The sequence below is a fragment of the Cibotium barometz genome, chromosome 30 (genome assembly GCF_041138505.1).
Source record: "Cibotium barometz isolate CiBa-2024 chromosome 30, ASM4113850v1, whole genome shotgun sequence".
NCBI lineage: Eukaryota > Viridiplantae > Streptophyta > Polypodiopsida > Cyatheales > Cibotiaceae > Cibotium > Cibotium barometz.
This window is the reverse complement of record NC_141075.1, coordinates 15,607,324-15,628,583: the sequence shown is the minus strand read 5'-3', so window position 1 is coordinate 15,628,583 and position 21,260 is coordinate 15,607,324. Positions and strand designations below refer to the sequence as shown.

At 44.2% G+C, this 21,260-nt stretch overlaps 1 pseudogene; it reads left to right on the top strand.

Moving 5' to 3' along the window:
- Nucleotides 1-19,883: 19,883 nt before the first annotated feature.
- On the top strand, nt 19,884-20,740 carry LOC147621206 (triosephosphate isomerase, cytosolic pseudogene; annotated as a pseudogene).
- Nucleotides 20,741-21,260: the final 520 nt, after the last annotated feature.

The following is a 21,260-nucleotide window of genomic DNA, read 5'->3' as shown; positions in this document are numbered from 1 at the left end:
GTTCTTCAAACGGCTAGAAGTTTGAATTTCAAAGTTTCTCGCCAAAATTGAATTTGAAATCGAGCGAGCAAAACTATATCATGTGACATATCTATGGAAAGAGCTCGACAAGTAGATTCTAGATTTGTAATCTTCGACAATTTTTGAGCTTGTATGTAGAAGTTATGGACGTCCAAAATTTCAAAAACTTTCCCCCCACTTTTTGGAAATGAAAAGTACAAAAAGGCATCTTCTAAAGAATCTTTTGACCACCTTTAATCACCCAACATTTTTGTATACATGGCATCACACGATTGGCTCTTTTCCTTAATAACCTTTTAATCACATGGCATCTTAAAGGGCCCCTATAGACCTCAACCTTTCCCTAATGCATTCATACCATTACATTGGGGATAATGCGGGGAAGAATATCTATGTTTGATTTTCAACTTTTCACAAAGTAGGTCCATTAGCTCACTCCAAAAACAAAGCCCACAGTCAGAGACAAGTTCTAAAGGAACCCCAAAACGGCAACAGATATCTTCATATACAAACTTACACACTGTCTTGGCATTGACTGTCTTTACAGGTCTTGCTTCAGCCCAACGAGAAAGATATTCAACAGCAGTTAACAAATAACAATTTTTCCTTGCAGTCATTGGCATGGGATCAATTCCCCATTTCTCAAAAATGTTATAAGCAATCATCAGATTTCTGAGTTCCGGATGAAGAATCCTCTTACCCATTTGTTGACATTGTAGGCATGACCTACATCAATGCCGGATGTCTCTTTGAAGTGAAGGCCAAATATAACCTTCAGTTAAAATCTTCCTCATCATAATCTTGAAAGCAAAATGGCCACCACATATGCCTTCATGGTTAGCCTCCAAAATATGCATGATTTCCTCTTGCCAGGGTATCCTTCTGAGAATCAGATCTGTTCCCTTCATGTATAAGACATCATCTATCATAAAATAAGGTGCACAGGATTTCACAGATCTAGATCTCTTCTGTTTGGGAATATCATCAGAAACTTTCCCAGTCAACAAAAAGTTCTCAACCTTAGCCAAAAATTCTCTACCTCTAAACAGTGGTTCTTGTATCTTTACCACATTCAGACATACCTCAGTTTCACCCTGAGCTGCTTCATGAGCTGCAACATTCTGCCTCCTCTCCACATGTTGTAATGACCTAGGACCTACGGACTAGATACCCGCAGTATTTTTTTTTTGAGAATTTAAATATTTACACCACGGCACATTTTCGTAAAAAATAGTGTCCATCAAATCAAGAGTCCCCCCTAGCTAGCTATCAACCTCTCGATATCTATCCCCATTATATACAAGCACAATCCAAAAAGTCTATACAATTTTTGACCTATCAACGTAACACAGTAGTTGGGTTTGATAAGGGAGGATGGGAGGTGGTCATAGGATTGATAGGGTAAATTGATCCATCGCACCAAAGATCTTTGTGCTTTAACCCTATCATTCTCATGTTTTCCTTAATGTTTGATGAGAGGACTGCATGGTTTTTTCTATGCTTTTGAATAGGCTCATGCTCCTTATCAAGATCAATGTGTAAGTGATACTTTTTCATTCTATGTTCTTGATTAATATGGTTAATTAAAGGATTACTTGCATTTTAATCCTCCATTGGTTATGTGTAAAGATGAAAGAGGGTGTATGGAGGTGGTCTATTATTTGAATTTCAGTTATACCGCCACAATGCTTCATTTAAGAGGAAACTATTAGTGAACAAGATTCAAAAATACAATTGCAGCCTCATTAAATATTAGAATATAAGGCTATGACAAGCTTGCAGCCTTATTCAAAATTAAGGTTATGATAAGCTTGCAGCCTTTCTTAAATATCAGAATGGTAATTTGGAATTACATATACATTTTGATATTTAGATGTTTTGGTATTTTTATCATTTTCTCTAGTGAGAGAAATTAGAAATTAGTGAATTTCTTACAAGGCCCTCCAAATGACCTCCCAAATTTCCTAATGAAGGGTGGTGATGGAATGGGAGAAGCTAAAGCATGGGTTGCCATGGGAGCCTGACTTGAAGATATCATAGAATACACGTAACTGGTTTCATTCTTGTACAAGAGGAGGGAGTGCTTGATTAGGCTGTTAATCTTGCCATCTAATTTTCAACAACGTATTAAATGTATATCCTTATCAAGATATGATATGCATGCACAATAAATGCATGATGTCACACAATGTGCCCTCATGCTACATCCAAAGATTGTAGTCCTCAACTTGAAAACCTAGGAATTTGAAGGATTTGAGGCTTGTGCTTTTTCTCTTGTGTATGTGATCACACATATAATCAGGTTATAGGTTGCAGGTTATGTTCCACAAACCTTTCAAGTAGCAATAGTGCTACAACAGCCTATGCACAAGTTAATATACATATTACACTAGATTTTATAGCCTGATGTGGGTGATGATAGACCTCAAATACTAGCAACACTCTTAGGAGTCTTATGAGCCCAACAAGGTACAATCAAACATGACATTTGTCTTATTGAAGCGTAAACCCTTCTATTGTAGGAATACAATCTCTTGAATGAAGATGACAACAACAGATGATACTAAAATCTGAGGGATAGAGCCAAAAATGTAAAACATAGCCCTCTCTCTCTCTCTCTCTCTCTCTCTCACACACACACACACACACACACACACACACACACAACCACCAATAGACCTACAGAATCGGGGGACAAATGATCCCTACTCCAAGGGCACCAATAAGACCTTCAATTGTCCCCAAGCTTCCAGCTAACTCACTTGGACACCTCTACACCCTCCTAACCTCCCTTTGAGGTCCAGCTACCTCCTTAGACTATCCTCTCATGTTAGCCCTCACCTTCAAAATCTCTAACTATCCAGCTACTAAGAGCCTCTCTCGACCACAGCTCTTGATACTCAACTGACCAAATACACCCCTAGCTTGCTGACACAGAATAGTCTGATTCTTCCTCCAAATGCTGATGGATGACTCCACTCATAAAAATGTCCTCCAGACCTCCAAAATTGTTGAAAATACAAGTGAATAGGGTGTGTGCGGGAACAAGCCCTTGGTTAGAGGCTGTAAAAGAGAATGAGTAAATGTGAAAGAACCTGTGAAAAGGTGAGAAGAATCTACTGGGAGAGAATAAAGGGTAGCAAGAGAAGATTTAGGAAGTGTGGAGATATTCTGGGATATTCTGGGAGATATTCTGGGAAAAGTGAAGAGGTGGAGAGAATCAGGGAAAAGAGGTGGAGTGAATCATGGAGAAATCAGTGGGATTTGATGCTTGATGTAAACTCTATAAATTGAGGCATTGCCCTAATGAGAATTTGCTGGTTTTTGAGTATCCATGCCTACATTAATCTATTTGTTAATTACCCACTAATTATATCTTAATTATTTACTAATCACTTTGTTGATTCTAGTGTTTGATCCACCATAGCTCATCACAATTCTCTAATTTCAACATGGTATCAGAGCCATGCTAATTTGTGAGCCCATTATCTTGCTAATTATTTTGCTAATTAGGATTAGTAGAAAATTATAATTTTTCCTCTTTTTTCAACTCACCTCTGTATGCCCAGAGGTTCTGCTCAAATAACCGAGAAAACGCACCTTGGTCAATTCTCTTCTCTACTGCCTCCCTCTGTTCTAATCTAATCAAATCCTCACGTTGTGTGAAGTTTTTTGGGAACTTCAAACTCAACTTGTACATGTGTACATGAGTGTTGTTCGTGTTGTAAAGTCATGGGAGCACCCATTGACTCAGTGTGGGCGTCATGGATGCGGCAATCAGGCTTTGGGCCTTGATGGAAGTGTATATGCAGGGAAAAATGATGAGATCTTGGAAGCGCAGGCCTGTCCGGAATGTGGTTCAGCTGGAGGTAGTATCAACTGTTTGGCAGCTCCTCTCGGTGTGTGCACGTCAAAGAAAATGAGCGGGCATCGTGGGTTGTGTTTGAAGTGTGTGGAGCATGGGAGCAATAAAAGATTATGGGCCAATGTTTCCTTTGCTTTGGTGAGAAAAGAAATATAATTGGTGGCTTTAAGTAAAATAAAAAATATATATGTTACGTGGCCAACAATCAAATGACCACGTGGAGCCCTTATGGGCTGCCAGCTCGAAGGTCTGGAAGATGGCAAAGGCGTGAAGAAAGTGGGGTTGGCCGCTTCGAAGATGGAGAGATGGGGGTCGCCGAGTAGAGAAAGAGGATCACCTTGCACAAATGCTGCAGCAGACGGGCGTGAAGAAGGTTGTGCCGCCTGGTAGATGACCAAGGACTGGCGAGTGATTCTGAAGGACTGCAGGCGCTTTGGACGTGTGAAGAGCCGGCTAGTGTGGTAGCTACTCGGTGCGCTGGTGTGGCCAGCGTCAGAGTGTTGGCGGCCTTGTGAAAGCTGTGGAGAGGCTTCTTTAAAGCCTAGCGGGTATCGTTGCTGTGGAGAGGCGAAGGGGCAGAAGAAGGCTGCCTCGTAGGTGAGAAGGCCTTGCTGTGGCGCTGCGGAGAGAGCAGAGTGGAGTGGCCGCGCAGTGGGCGTGGGCTGGTGTAACCAGCGTGGAACAGTCTTGGTGTGAAGGGCTGGAGCGCAGCCAGATGTGCGAAGAGAGTAGAGTGATGGCCGCCTAGTGGTTTTACTGGGGGGCTCTGCAAGTGAACTGACGAGCTGGTGTGATATAGCCAAGGTGGGAGAGCGTGAAGAGAGAGTGGCCGCCAAGGGTACAATGGTGAAAAAAGCTGGTGAGTAAGTGTGCAGCCGGGGTGGTTCTACAGGCATGACCAGGGGAGCAAGAGTGAAGAGGTGGTTGGGAGACTCCAATTCAGCAAGTACACGGGCTGGCGGGGCTGCTACAGAGGCTGGGTCGTCTGCAACAACAGAGAGAGTCCGTGTGGCACTGGCGTGGGGGTGCGAAGGTAGAAGAGGGAGAGTTTGGGCATGGAGTGTGGGCCTGTTAGAAGAAGCCACTCCCGCAAACAGGTGCTGACTGCTGCAGCTATTGGCGACAACGAGAAGGCTAGATATATTGACACTGGTGTTGGCCGGTGGGCTGGGACGATAGAGAGAGGCCGTGTGGCGCTGGCGAGGGCAGAACAGTGGAATTGCTTCAATTGGCTCTGACGTTGGCAGTGGTTGAAGCAAGCGAAGGAGGGAGTAGAGGAGAGAGAGTAAGAAGGCTGGGCCAGTCTGGCAGGGGTTTGGATACCCATACTGCTATATGCCGATGACATTGTACTTATTGCAGACTCCCCTGAGGGTTTGCAATAGCATTTGGCAAGGACAAAGAGAGTCTTACGTGTGGTGCTGTGTGAAGGTGGTCACCCAGTTTGCAAGAAAGGGCACAGGGGAGCTGGTACCATGGAAAGTAGCCATCTCCGAGAGGGCTGATGGCAGTGAAGCAAGAGAAGAGGCAACAGAGAGGCTGGCGACTGGCAGTGAAGCAGGTTGCTCGGGCGGCGGCTAGTAGCTGAAGCAAAGAGAGAGGGAATAAAGCCTGATAGTGCAAAGGGATCGCTCCAGTGATGACTGGGTTTTGCTTTGAGGACTGGCAGTGTGCTGGTTGTGTAGGAGGGAGTGGTCTTCAGCTGAGGTGCAGAGCAGAGAACGAAGAGGGCTGCTACAGAAAAGCAAGAGAACGAAGGGATTGGGAGCGACCAGGAGCTGGAGTGGGCTGATTGTGAGTAAGTGCAAGATTAAGCTGGTTCTGAGGATATCTCCAATATCCAACTTTGTAGAAGTGAAGGTCTGTTCTGAAATATAAGTCTTGTTCATGCTCTTTGGTCTAGTGTTCTGGTGTGTTTGTATGCGTGTGTGGAAGTGTGGCACCCTATAAGGGCATAAACAGCTTTACCGCTTCCGTGCCATCACTTTTTGGTGCCTCCAGATAGGAGCAGATTTCCTCTGGTTTGTGAAAGAGAACAGGGGCTGTGTGAAGAAAGATTTGGAAATGGCTCAGGATTTTCCAGAGTATTGGGGATTGCCACAGGAGAGTGCAATCAGGTTTCTGGAGAAGATGGAATTTACAGCCTTGATGAAAGATAGGGCAACTCCGGAGATCCTCTCTCAGATTTTGACTTATTGCTTGGAGGGTGATGCAAAAACATGGCTACAGATGTTTGTGACTACACACAGGAATATTCATCGACAGGATCCTTAGTACCGTGTAGTCAGAGCTGCATTTTTGGCACAGTTTGCCCGTGTAAGGATTTCCAATGAAGTGTTGAAAGAGTTGTGTAACATTCAGCAGAAGGACGGTCAGGATGTGGATCAGTATCTGATAGAGTTTGGTAGACTATGGAGTCTATGGTGTGAAGCTTTGATTCCTGAAGTACCCCCGCAGATGATAAAGAGGGAGCAGTTTGTGGCTGGTCTGGAGCCAACCCTCCATTTGAAGGTGGAGCTGAAGAACCTGGATAGCTTTGAGGAGGTTGTCAGAGTTGCTCGTGAGAAGGAGTGGAAGGTGAAGCGTCTGAGGCAGTTGGGAATGCAGGAAGAGCCGAAGAGGTTTGTGAAGATGCCAGAGATTGAGAGTATGCATCCTGGAAGAAAAGTTGTTGTTGTTCCTAAACAGGAGGATTCATTAAAGAAAGAGGTTCATGAAGCAGTGGAGCTCATGAAGTCTTTAAGCTTGAATTGGATAGAGTCCACAGGAAAAGGACGAGGCATAGGTGTTATGGGAAGGAAGACTGATGTATCATCTGGTTCTGAAGGAAATTCAGCAGATATTGGAAGAGGGAGAGGGTATCCGAGTGATGTGCAATGCCGGAATTGTGGTGAGTGGGGTCATATTAGTCCGCAATGTGAGAGACCAGCCAAAGCTAATGGTGGTATATATCAATTGTCTATGGGAATGAATAATAGGGTGATGGGCCCTAGTATACAGATGAAGGATGCAATTCAGCCCAATGTTTGTGAGGTCCATAAGGTCACATTTGCAGAGCAAGGTATGGGACAAATTAATTTGTTGGAAATGGAGAAGGGTAAGGTTTTTTCTGGAATCGGCCCTGAAGAGCTTTCAGAAGATGAGGAGGAGGAGGATGGAAGTATTGATGATGCTGTGGATTGTGAAGGTGATGCTGCTAATGCTGAGGAGCCTGATGTGTTTGAGTATGGATATGACTTGGATGATCTTTTTGATTCAGAAAAGAGTAATGACTTGCAGGTGCCAGTACTTCAACCAGTCAAGGTAGAGGGTGATGATCAAGGTGTTACAAATGAAGATACTATGGATGAAGTATGTATGGATGATCCGGGTGATGAGTTGGATATTGCAGCTTGTGAGAGTGTGGATGGTGAGCTGGACTGTGTTCTTGATAATGCATTGGATGATCTGTTGGAATTGGTTTCCTTGGAGAAGATTACTTGCATACTAGTTGTGCAGGAAAGGAGTGATGGTGTGACTGATGATGAGTTGGATGCTATTTCGGATGACGGTGTGATAGATTTTGCAGGTGCGGTTGCTGATCATAAGGTGTGTGTTCCTTGTCATGCCCAAGAGAATGAGTCGGTTTGTCAGTGGTGGTGAGGATGCATGTGAGGCTATTGTTGTTGGTCAGGGGGACCAAGATGCTTTGCCTAGGAGTTTGGGGAGCTTGGACTTGGTAGGGATGCCTCTGCAAGATGTGGAGAATCTTGAAGGATCACCAATGGTCTTGAAGCTAGAGAAACTACAGGGAAGTGACAATGATGAGTCTACAGTGCATGAAGTTGCTGTGTTTGATATTGATGGGCTGAAGGGAAATGGGTTTATGGTGGACACACCACATGTTGATGCTCAGCTTATGGATGAGTGGTTTGGCTATAGTATTGGTCTGGCAGTTTGTCCAGAAGGAGAGTTAGAAGCCAATGATGTGGGTTGCAAATTGGATGACCACGAGGTGGGAGTTGTGAAGATCGGGTGTTTGTTATTTCGGTATATGATTATGAGTGGGACTCATATGTGTCAGTGGGGAGTAGAGGTGAGGAGTGGTTGTCTCCATCACAAGGTTATGTGAGCTCGTATGGAGGAAGAGATACAAGGGTATATATTGATGAAGCCATATACAAAGAGCCCAGGGGGTTGCTGAAAGTGGAAGACCATGACAGGGTGTATCAATGGTTGTTTGATAGAGGAAAATGCTTGAAGGATTGGAAGGTAGATGCACCGAGATTTTTGTTTGATCCAGGGGGATAAATGGTCTCAGTTTGTACAGCTGCTGGACATAAATGTCTCAGCAAAAAAAAGGGGGTTGCTAAATATATGTGAAGTTTTTTGGGAACTTCAAACTCAACTTGTACATGTGTACATGAGTGTTGTTCGTGTTGTGGTAAAGTCATGGGAGCACCCATTGACTCAGTGTGGGCGTCATGGATGCGGCAATCAAGTTTTGGGCCTTGATGGAAGTGTATATGCAGGGAAAATGATGAAATCCTGGAAGCGCAAGCCTGTCCAGAATGTGGTTCAGCTGGAGGTAGTATCAGCTGTTTGGCAGCTCTCGGTGTGTGCGCGTCAAAGAAAATGAGCGGGCATCGTGGGTTGTGTTTGAAGTGTGTGGAGCATGGGAGCAATAAAAGATTATGGGCCAATTTTGCCTTTGCTTTGGTGTGAAAAGAATATAATTGGTGGCTTTAAGTAAAATAAAAAATATATATGTTACGTGGCCAACAATCAAATGACCACGTGGAGGCCTTATGGGCTGCCAGCTCAAAGGTCTGGAAGATGGCGAAGGCGTGAAGAAAGTGGGGTTGGCCACTTCGAAGATGGAGAGATGGGGGTCGCCGAGTAGAGAAAGAGGATCGCCTTGCATAGATGCTACAGCAGACGGGCGTGAAGAAGGTTGTCCCGCCTGGTAGATGACCAAGGACTGGTAGATGACCAAGGACTGGCGAGTGATTCTGAAGGGCTGCAGGCGCTTTGGACGTGTGAAGAGACGGCTGGTGTGGTAGCTGCTGGGTGTGCTGGTGTGGTAGCTGCTGGTGGGTGTGCTGGTGTGGCCAGCGTCAGAGTGTTGGCAGCCTTGTGAAAGCTGTGGAGAGGCTTCTTTAAAGCCTGGCGGGTATCGTTGCTGTGGAGAGGCGAAGGGGCAGAAGAAGGCCGCCTCGTAGGTAAGAAGGCCTTGCTGTGGCGCTGCGGAGAGGGCAGAGTGGAGTGGCCGCCTTGCAGTGGGCGTGGGCTGGTGTAACCAGCGTGGAACAGTCTTGGTGTGAAGGGCTGGAGCGCAGCCAGATGTGCGAAGAGAGAAGAGTGATGGTCGCCTAGTGGTTTTACTGGGGGGCTCTGCAAGTGAACTGACGAGTTGGTGTGATATAGCCAAGGTGGGAGAGCGTGAAGAGAGAGTGGCCGCCAAGGGTACAAGGGGCCTCACGATGGTGAAAAAAGCTGGTGGGTAAGTGTGCAGCCGAGCTGGTTCTGCAGGCACGACCAGGGGAGCTCTGGAATAATCAAGGAGAGCAGGAGTGAAGAGGTGGTTAGGAGACGCCAATTCAGTAAGTACACGGGCTGGCAGGGCTGCTATAGAGGCTGGGTCGTCTGCAACAGAGAGAGGCCGTGTGGTGCTGGCGTGAGGGTGCGAAGGTAGAAGAGGGAGAGTTTGGGCGTGGAGTGTGGGCCTGCTAGAAGAAGCCACTCCCGCAAACAGGTGCTGACTGCTGCTGCAGCTGCTGGCGACAACGAGAAGGCTGGATATATTGACACTGGTGTTGGCCGGTGGTGGCTGGGACGACAGAGAGAGGCCGTGTGGCACTGGTGAGGGAAGAACAGTGGAATTGCTTCAGTTGGTTCTGACGCCGGCAGTGGTTGAATCAAGCGAAGGAGGGAGTAGAGGAGAGAGAGTAAGAAGGCTGGTGGGTGGCAAGGACAAAGAGAGTCTTACGTGTGGTGCTGTGTGAAGGTGGTCACCCAGTTTGCAAGAAAGGGCAAAGGGGAGCTGGTACCATGGAAAGTAGCCGTCTCCGAGAGGGCTGATGGCAGTGAAGCAAGAGAAGAGGCAACAGAGAGGCTGGCGACTGGCAGTGAAGCAGGTTGTTGCGGCGGCGGCTGGTAGCTGAAGCAAAGAGAGAGGGAATAAAGCCTGATAGTGCAAAGGGATCACTCCAGTGATGACTGGGTTTTGCTTTGAGGACTGGCAGTGTGCTGGTGGTCTAGGAGGGAGTGGTCTTTAGCTGAGGTGCAGAGCAGAGAACGAAGAGGGCTGCTGCAGAAAAGCAAGAGAACAAAGGGATTGGGAGCGACCAGGAGAGCTGGAGTGGGTTGATTGTGATTAAGTGCAAGATTAAGCTGGTTTTGAGGATATCTCCAATATCCAACTCTGTAGAAGTGAAGGTCTGTTCTGAAATATAAGTCTTGTTCATGCTCTTTGGTCTGGTGTTCTGGTGTGTTTGCATGCATGTGTGGAAGTGTGGCACCCTATAAGGGCATAAACAGCTTTACCGCTTCCGTGCCATCAACGCACTATGCCATCTTCACTTCTACAAACTGGAAAAATAGCAAGAACTCTATGTTGAAATATACAAGTGAATAGGGTGTGTGCGGGAACAAGCCCTTCGCTAGAGGCTGTAAAAGAGAATCTATAAATGTGAGAGGAGAACCTGTGAAAAGGTGCGAAGAATCTATTGGGAGAGAATAAAGGGTAGCATGAGGAGATTTAAGAGGTGTGGAGATATTTTGGGAGAGCTGGAGAGAATCAAGCAAAAGCGGTGGAGTGAATCAAGGAGAAATCAGTGGGATTAGATGCTTGGATGTAAACTCTATAAATTGAGGTATTGGCCTAATGAGAATTTGCTGGTTTTTGATTATCCATGCCTACATTAAGATATCAATTAATTTCTCACTAATCACATATTAATTATCATCTAATCTCTTTGTTAATGATGTTGATTCTAGCATTTGATCCACCATAGCTCATCACATTGCTGTAATTTTAACACTCTAGCTTTCTACAATTAACAAGACTGTCCTGGAAGAGCTCACTTCACTATAGTCTTCCACTCTCCCCCATGCATCTATATCCTGAAAACTTCCCAATTGTGTACCCATCCGCATCGCCTTCCTTTTCTTCTAGATTGTCTCCGCCCGCCACCTCCTCGTCGTCGTGATCGCTATACACTTGCCATTTCCACTTAGCGCACCTATGCTTATATCTTTGGCTATCACACATTTTTTTGCCACCCTATATTGACTATACTCCATCATATATATGCCTCATCTAGCTATCCATCAGGTTTGGGAGGGGCTAGGGATTCCCCACACATTTAGCCCAACTCCTAGTCATCTTGGCACTCAAGATATCACATTAATGACTCTCTTCTGATAGTAGCCAAACCCACAGCTGCCTTCGAATGCTTGACCTCTCAAAGGATGGCTAAATCTGACTCATCTAAGGTAGACTTTATCTCTTTTGTGTCAGCTGACACTCTTGAGCTCTCAAAACATTCATACCCAACCGGGATCCATCACAACAAGTCTTTAAGAGTTGAAGGTTTGTTGAGCTGACAACTCGCTGTCTCAAAAACCCCATAATGATAAGACCTCTCGTCTTTCTGTAGCACAACTGAAAACCTATGACACCCCATTAGACCTCTAGTCTTTTTGATTGCTACTGATAGCCTTAGACTGTCAAATTAGACTCACAACACTTCTTACCCTTTCAAACTAGCTAGCTCAGGGTCAACGAGATGATACTAGTGTTCAGCTCTGACACAAGCTGATGTGCATAACCATTACTATACTTTATCAACTGATTCTAATTGTTGATTTCTAATCTTTAACAGTCAGTTGTGATTCGAGATCATCTCCCTTCAGCTCAAACATGCCAAAAACAACCTTCTACATCTCCAGTTGAGTATATTAAAGGTGAGCCCTGACATTGAACCTTGCTAATAGATACTGACATCATAACAAACTCAGAAAAAGTTTCCTAATCATCAAACAGACATTCTCAAGGGTTCAACCTCCATAGGCTCAATGAAAACATCTCAAATGTCACAAGAAACATCAAATCAATAGACCTAGCATTAATCCTTCACTAACAAACCAAACTCAATGTCTACCCCGAATAGATCAAACACAACAACGTCTCAATAGCCCTCAGACATGGGGCTCCCTGAAAAGAAAAAGAGAATCACAGAAAACTTTCAGGAATCTTCCATGTTGAAATGTGCAATGTAAAATGCATGGGTTATTTGGTTGAGTGTGCAATGTAAAATGCATGGGTTATTTGGTTGAGTGTGTGAACGTACCCTAGAGGTTATTTGGTTGAGTGTGCAATGTAAAATGTGCAATGTAAAATTTGGGAGTGTGTGAACGTACCCTAGAGGTTCAAGATATTGTGGAAAGATAAGAATGCCACATGTAATATTGAATTGTGTTTGAGTTGTTGACCAAAAGAGTGGAAAAGGGAGTGCCACATGGATGATGACATGTAAAGTGGGATAAGGCTAGAAAGCCTATATCATTGTATGGTTCATTGGTGATATGAAATAGAATTGAGTGTTAATTGTGCAATCTCTCTCTCTAACTTATGGAGTTCTTAGTGTGGTTTAATCAACCTTAATTATGTTGCTTAATCTATGTCTATCACCATGATCAATCCCATTTTAGGATTGTTTAACATGGTATCAGAGCCAGTATTATCAATTGCAGTATTTGATGGATTTTGTCACACGTTGGCCGACTAGATAGTCTGTCAATTTAGACAGGCCGATATCCCCATAAAGGTCTCCACAACCAACAATATTTCGTCGGCTAGCCCATGACTAGCTTAACCTAGTCGGTAGCCCCTCCTAGCTAGCCAACTCCTACAAGCCGACCAGAGAGAAAACAACCAGCCCCCCACACTACCAAATTGGAGAAAGAAATGGGGAAAAATGGACATCATTGGGGACTCCTCCCACAAAGCGGGCACACCATATCACAGGCTCTCACTCCCCCTCTTAGCTCTGGATGTGGAACCAATCCCAGTGAGTTGGAGTGTTGACGGAGCATCTGCTCAGGAAGAGGCTTCTTGAAGAGGTCCACTGCATTTTCCTCTATCAAACAAAACACTAGTAAGATGTCACCATCCAAAATCTTCTCTCAAACAAAGTGATATTGTGTCTTTAGCTGCTTGGTCTGGGTATGGAAGACCGTGTTCTGAGCAATAGCTATACAGCTCTAGTTGTCACACTGAATGACTGTGGGTTTTCTCTACAGAAAACCCAATCTCACCAAAGTAACCTCCTCAGTCACACACCACCTCACAACAAGGAACACCACAAATAGTTTGATACTCTGCCTCAGTGGAAGACAAGGTAACAATTGGCTACTTCTTGTTGCTGCTCCAAGAAATCTCTCCCAAGCCAAGGGTAAAGCCGTATCCTCAAGTAGATCTCCTCACATCTAGATCTCCTCCCCAATCAAAATCACTCCAACCTCCGAGACTGACTCGATCCTTTGATCCCCCTCTATTGTCATAAAAAAATCCAAGATCCTTCGTACCCTATAGATACTGCAAGATTCGCAATCTTGCATCGCAATGAGTCTTCAAAGGTGTCAGCATAAATGAGCTCAACAACCCATTATAAAACTCAAGTCCAATCTGATGTTCAGCAAACCAAATCACGAATCGACAAGTTTCGGCGGATATAAAGAGGCATCAACTTACTCACAAGAATCATGTATAGTAAGTTTGGTATTTAGTTCCATCAAAGATGAAAGAGGCTTGTAGTTCTCCATCCCAAAGGCCTCCACATCAACTCGTGAACATATCGTTGTTGAAAAACAAAGAACCCCCTCTCTGGGTTTGCCAAATTCGCAATTCAAGAAACAAATGAAAAAGAACCTCAAAGCCTAGAAATTACTCAACATACACCTCCTTCAGCAAGTCACCATTCAGGAACATAGATTTAACATCCATCTGATACACCAGCCCCACACTGATGATGCAAGGAGGCAAGGGCAAGAAGTGTTCAAATCGTGGACATCCTAGCTACTATTGGTGAAAAAGTTTCTTCATAGTCAATGCCTTGCATAGCCCTTAGCCACAAGTCTAGCCTTGTGCTTGTCCACCACAGACCCATCAGACTTATACTTTGCTTGGTAGACCCACTTGACACCAATGAATGACCATTTTGACAGCCTTGGAACCAATTCCCAAGTCCCATTCTTTTGTATGGCCTCTAGTTCCACTTACATTGCTTTCCTCCAAGTCTCGTGGGAAAGAGCTTCCTCCAAGTCTCGTGGGAAAGAGCTTCCTTAACTGAAGTAGACTCCTTGTCCCAAATGATACGAGACATCAAGGCATAATTTACATATAAATTTCCCTCTGATTGATTTTTGTCATGAATTCAGAGTGATCTTTGAGGTCCATCCTCCATGGTCCACGTAGAGGGATGCTCCGTCACACCAGACTCTCGAATGGTATCCAACAACCACTTCAGTACCCAAAATAGAATGTGGAGCCACTTGCTCTGTGGTGGTAAATCTCCAACCTCTGGACATAGTTGTTTAGGTCCAACTCTTGGTCCACTAGGAACATCGGGAGGGTGGGTATCTTCACATGTTTATATGCCATCTCAAGGGTTCCAATGGTCTTCTGAAGCTAGGGTGGGTGGTTTTTTTTTTTTTTGAAGAGGCTACACTTTCTTGCAAGGTTACTATCCCAACAATGACGTTCGCCTTCTACCCTCTTCTCCACATCCCATATGGCTCAAACATGCTCAATTAGAACCAAGTATAGCAGCCCCACAAGCTCTCACCGTCTCAAACTCTTTAAGCCACCTGGGATTGTGATACCATGTCGGAATGTCGGAATGTGCAACGGAAATGACACATACATCTGAGAGCAGCAAAATGCAAAATCACAAGAGAAGAGAAGTGTAACTTTGTTATATACACAAGATAGCTTGTACATACTGTGTGGAGGACAAGTGCCCTATATATGTGGGCAAGGGGCAAAAGTTGACCAGTAGAAATAGGCCGAAAATCCCTAGAAAGGGCCCACAACTAGGTCTATCCTAGTTGGCTAGCCCACGACCACATATGACCTTGTTGGCCAGCACCAAAAAGTCAGCCCCTCTTGGCCAGCCAACTCCTACAGGTCAGCTCTCCAATGAGTAAGAAGTCCCATCCCCTATGTGGTCAAGATCAGAGTAAGGAGAATCAACATCTGGGGAGAAAGGTTGGTCTCGAGAAAGGTTGGTCCTCTAGAATCACGGGTATACGATTGGGAGCACTCGCATGCAAATAGCTCCCAATGCATGCTGCTAGGCTACCGGCATGCACCAAGAGTTCCCAATGCATTTCAAGTGTTCCCAATGCATGCCGATAAACTACCTAAGCATGCAACTAGATACCAGCATGCACCAAGAGCTCCCAATGCACGGGTGTTCCCAATGCATGCTGGTAGCTACCGAGTTGCTACCTAAGCATGCTAGTAGATATCGGCATGCATCGGCCCCCTGTTTTTCATATTACAAATGACATCCACAATAGATATGGGATGAATGTGTATATAGGTGAGCCATTATCACCTAAAGAGTTTGGACATGTGGGTCGCACTGGGGTAGGTCAAAATAGTGATGACCAAGAGGGTAAGCTACAAGTAGTGTACATTGTGCAAAGTTGTCATTTTGACCAGGTTTGCACAACCTTAATAGAAGTGCAATTGGTAAGCTGACATCACGAGCATATATTAGATGTATTGGACTATCACCAAGATAAACCCTAGGAAAAACCAAGGTGTTTAGACCCATCTACATCCATGGTCTAGGTGGGAGCAGCGGTATGGGGGCTACAGTTTCCAAGAACTCTATTTTTTATGTTTTTGATGACATAGACATGGGTTTTGATGTTACAGATGACATAGACATGGGTTTTGATACTTGTTATGAGTATACCCAATGTGTATACTGGTGAGCCATAAAGTTTTTAAGAGTTTGGACATGTGGGTCCCATTGGGACATGCCAACATTAAGTAGCATGATGGCAGGCTACAACTAGTGTACAACACACAAAGTTGTAATTTTCACCAGGTCCGCACAACTAAAATAGGAGTGTTATTAGCAAGCTCACATCATGAGGGTCTAGAAGATATGTTAAAATATCACCAAGTAGAACCCTAGGCAAAACCAAGGTGTCTGGACCCGTCTACGACCATGGTTTGTTGTGGCAGCCAGAGGCATGGGGGTTGCAGTTTACAATAACCCTGTTTTTTATGTTGTTGACGTTACAAATGACATCCATAGGCATGGGGGTTGCAGTTTACAATAACCCTGTTTTTTATGTTGTTGACGTTACAAATGACATCCACATGGTTCTTTATAATGGGATGACTACATCCAATGTGTATACAGGTGAGCTATCATCACGTGAAGAGTTTGGAAATGTGGGTCCCACTGGGATAGGTCAAAATAGTGAGCAACAAGGTACGCTACAAGTAGTGTACAACACACAAAGCTGTTATTTTCACCAGGTTTGCACAAGCAAAAGAGGACTGCTATTGGAGAGATGAAATTACGAGACTCTAGTATATTGGACTATGACCAGGTCAAACCCTAGGCAAAACGAAGGTCTATGGATGCAGCTACAATCATGGTCTAGGTGGCAGTAGAAACATGGGGGCTGGAGTTTACAATAGCCCTGTTTTCGATGTTATAGATGACATCGACATGGGTTTTGATACTTGGATGAGTATACCCAATGTGTATATAGGTGAACCATCAAGTTTTAAGGTGTTTGGACATGTGGGTCCCCTTGGAACATGCCAAAACATTAAGCCGCAAGGCAAGCTACAAGTAGTAGCCATGATTTGGGCTCTACATCAGTGCACAATTCAGTCAAGTGTCAGTCCTCTTAACCCACTTGGAGAATTTATTAGATAGTGCATGTAGTGTCAACCTTGGTATTAGGTTTGCATTAGGAGAATTTAGGTAAGCCTTGGGCCAGGCCATGGCATGGCTAGCCCACATAAAGGATAGCTTCTAGGCCATAGGAGGGCTTGGGCTACCCTACACATGCCCATTGGCTGTCAGCTAGCATTATAGCCTACCCATGGGCTATTGGCATAGAAAATAATCCTACTTTCATATAAGCTAAAACCATCATTTCATTTAGAGCATCACTCCTCCATAGAGCATAGCCAACGTAAGAATCGGGGCTTACACATCAGCATTGGAGTAGATCATCATTGCACCATGGACACATGGACACTTATTTGAATGTGTGTGTGTGTGTGTGTGTGTGTGTGAGAGAGAGAGAGAGAGAGAGAGAGAGAGAGAGAGAGAGAGAGACAGGGATCAGAGTGTGAGAAATAAGGTGCAAGAGTCTATTTCTTTGTAATTCCCTGGCGAGGGCACCTCTAGATCCATTGGAGGAGGAGGATCGAGAGTAGGAGGGTCAAGAGGAGGAGGGTCATGGTCAGGAGCTAGAGCTGGCCTTTGAGGATCAGTATTAGGAGAGCTGTATGTGGCGCCAAAAGATCAGGGTCAAGAGCAAGACATGGTGCCACACAACCAGATGAGTGTATGTATAATTTCTATGATTTGTCTATTTTGAGCTATCATTTGTTTAAAAATTGCTAAAAATTGCTATAATAGCTATATTTGGTCAGTTATTCAAGACACAGAGGAGAGGTACACAGGGTCCTGGTTATGTCACCTAGGACCCTCAACAGAGGCATCCTCGATGCAGCTATGAAGTTTGTTTTGTATGTTATAGTAGTTATTTTAATTTCTATTAACTATTTGTTTTAATTTCAATGTCTAATAACAATTTGTTTTAATTTCCTTATAGGAGTGATGAGCAGAGTGTCACAGATCCGCCGCCCGAGCAACCTATCCCACCATTGTTGGTGCCACGATCCTGTATAGGGGATGTGGGCATAGAGTGCTCCATTGACGAGTGAAGACACATAGAGTGCGCCATCGACCAAGCAAGGACACATTGTGGACCGAGACGGAGGCAAGGTTTTCCACCATCATCAGCTTCGAGACCTTGTGGACCTCTATATGCCTGAGGTCCACAAGATATGGGGGTAAGAGATCTTTGATTATAATATGAGATGGTTGTAAATTGTAATTAAACTGATTAATAAACATAGAGTTTTTATTTCAATGCAGGGACCAGGACAAGGTTAGGCAAAGAAGTTTGTCATTGCATAGCTCGAGCGAGAGTTTGGGGTTGTGGCTGGAGACACAATGGTGTTCTATAGGAGTGTGCAATTTTACTCAAGCACCGAAGAGATAATTCATGGTAATAATATGCAGCCTTGTTTTTGAAAGATTGAGTGAATAAACGTATGTGTTAATTGTCACAAGAAGGGAGTCCACAACAATAATAAACGAACACTACAAGTACCGAACATGGACACATAAAGCCAACTCCATATTCTAAGGATAAATTATGTGAATCCATAAACCCTTAGTCCAAGCTGTGTATTGCTCATGCTTCTAACACAACTGCTTCCATAAGCAAAACTTTTGGTTTATATAGTCCCCACTTCTGATCTTTTCTCTTTCTCATTATTGTTGGAAGAAAACTTCTTGCTTCCGAGAAAGCCTTTTCTCTGATACCAATGTCACAAGTAGGGAACCTGGAACAATAATAGACCAACACTTCAAATACCAAACAGAGCATGGAAACACAACGGAAGAACCATATAAAATATAAAAACACCACATTGAGCCGGAATGGCTAGCCCCGAGAACTTCTTTATTTTGAGATAAGATTTTACAATAAACCAAGGTTCATGTCATTACGTCTGGAATTGAGCAGGTACCAAGAGTTGCCAAAGTACCTATGACAAGAAATACTGAAGGCAAGGGTATTTAATCATTTTATTATGATTTTTAGCCACTGTACTTGTTGTACCAACCCTTGTACTTGTTGTACTTGCTATACCAACCCATTGTACCAGTTGTAATAGCCATTGTTCTTATTATACTGGTCCTTGTACTTGTTGTACCTATTGTACCACCCATTGTACGAGTTGCACCACTGTACTTGTTGTACTAGCCCTTGTACTTACCAACCACTATACCAATTGTACCATCCATTGTACCAATTGTACAAGCCATTGTACCTACTATACTTACCCTTGTACTTGATGTACCAACCATTGTACCTATTATACCAGCTATTGTACCTATTGTAACAACCATTGTACTTGTTGTACTAGTTGAATGGAGAGTTGTACTTGCTACACCAGCTCTATTGCATATGAAAACCCATGCTTTTTAGGGAAGAATCAGTACCCACATGGAGGTATATGGTTTATATTGTTGGCTCGACATTTCTATAGCTATGTGACGGTTGAATTTTATGGCTACCTTGTGTTGGGTTGTGTTATGGTATTTATATATGGATAATCCGCCGACACCTACTGTGGGGAGAGTAAGGCCCTCAAAGCTTGTACATGATATTATTCTCCTTGGGTAATAAAATACTCCAGAGGGGGGGGGAAGGTCGGCCCATTTCGGCCTCTATCTGGTGTCACATGTGCAAGCTCCACTTTTAGCATTTGTGGATGTTTTGTCTGGATTTTATGTTTTATCTAAAGTGATGATGAATGTTTTGTCCAGCATTAATGGTCAAGTTGTTTGCGAAACCCTAGGGAACCCCGAAAGTTACAACGGCAGCCCTCTTTGCTCATTCTACATCGACTCCAGACGGCATCCCTCTCTGCTCTTCACCACCCCTCACGTTGATAGGATTTTTCCCGGTCAAGTAGAAGGCCTCGCAATGTGGACTATGTGATCATCTTGGATGGTAATAAGGCATGGCATGTCAGGATGATGAGCTTGTATGATGCATGGATGGAACAGCCTACGTGAACACCTCCTATTGGGGACCAAGGTAATTGAGTTTTTTTGCTAGAATAGGTAAAAACTCGAGAAGCTTGAGGTAACAACCTTAGACTTTCTATTGCATGACGGGTGTGGCTGGGAAGGCGGTTGGAACTCTGCACGGTGGGCGGCTACCAAAGGTTGCTGCGTAAACGAAAGAACGGCAAGACGCGTGCTGGGTATGTTTTTTTGGGATCTCTCGGGGGACCTTCAGTCCCGGTAATGGTTCGCCATGGCTTTGGGAGGCTTGTTTTTTGGTAGTGTGGTGGGCTGCAGATGAGGAGCCAGCAGAGCTTATGAAAGCGAGTTGCTGCTCAGGCATAGGGGGGTGGTGCCCTCTCTATCTATCAAAGAATAACAAAGAAGAAGATGGGAGGCAACTGGAAATAATGGAACTGTGGAAGAGGGGAAATAAGTGCTGAGATGTTGGTGAATTTAAACATTCCGTGGGCCATACTTGGAATCCTCAGAGAGGCGGTTGTTTTGCTGAAAGAATCTCATGAGTTTGTTGCCGATAAGGTGGCTTATGCACTCAGCCAAGGACTGAGTCGTTTCTTGTATTGGTGAAACACTTGAGCAACGTGAATCTGGAGAAACTTGGACTGTCGTTTCTAAGCAAGCTAAAGCTATTGCAGGAAAAATGGATGACCGGAGTAATGTTGTTCTTGCATATAAGCCTGTTTGGGCTATAGACACCGGCAGGGTTGCAACCCCTCTCCAAGCTCAAGAGGTGCATGCTGATCTGTGGCAGTAGCTTGCGGCTCAAGTGAGCCCAAAGGTGGTTGACTCTCTAAGGATTATTTACGGAGGCTCGGTGAGTGGTGGAAATTGTGAGGAACTTGTTGTCAAGCCTGATGTCGATGGCTTTCTTATTGGGGTTGCGTCTTTGAAGCCCGAGTTTATTGACATCATCAAAGCTACTATGTTGAAAGAGTCATGAGATTGCCAGACAAATCAAAAGCTGGCCACGCTGCATGTGTTGTGTGGTTGTGGAGGTATGTAAAGAGAATGTGTGGGAGAGGGAGAGCTTGAGTTCCTTGCAAACAAACATTCACACACACATAAGAGAGTGCAAGACACAAGAGAGAAATGGATGGTTGAATCTCTTCTATCTTCTTCTCTTCTCTATAACCATATAACTAAAAGATAAGAGTACATACATAAAGGGAGAGTACTTTCCTACATAACAACATACAAAGTGGTCAGTCTATAGTGTAAACCCGACTATATGAGCTGGCATTATAACTATGCCATAACTGTAGTACTCCAAAGTGGCTGTCACACAACGTGTCATCCACTGGCAACATATCAACCATAACTTACCAACCATGCCAGTGGTATAAGGGTGGAAGGTGTCACCTAGGCCGGTCATCAATGTCCGTCGTAGCACTAGTTGAGTTCGATATCTTAAGAATATGAACATATGAGATATTAAGTACAAAAAACGCTCTTTTTGTAAA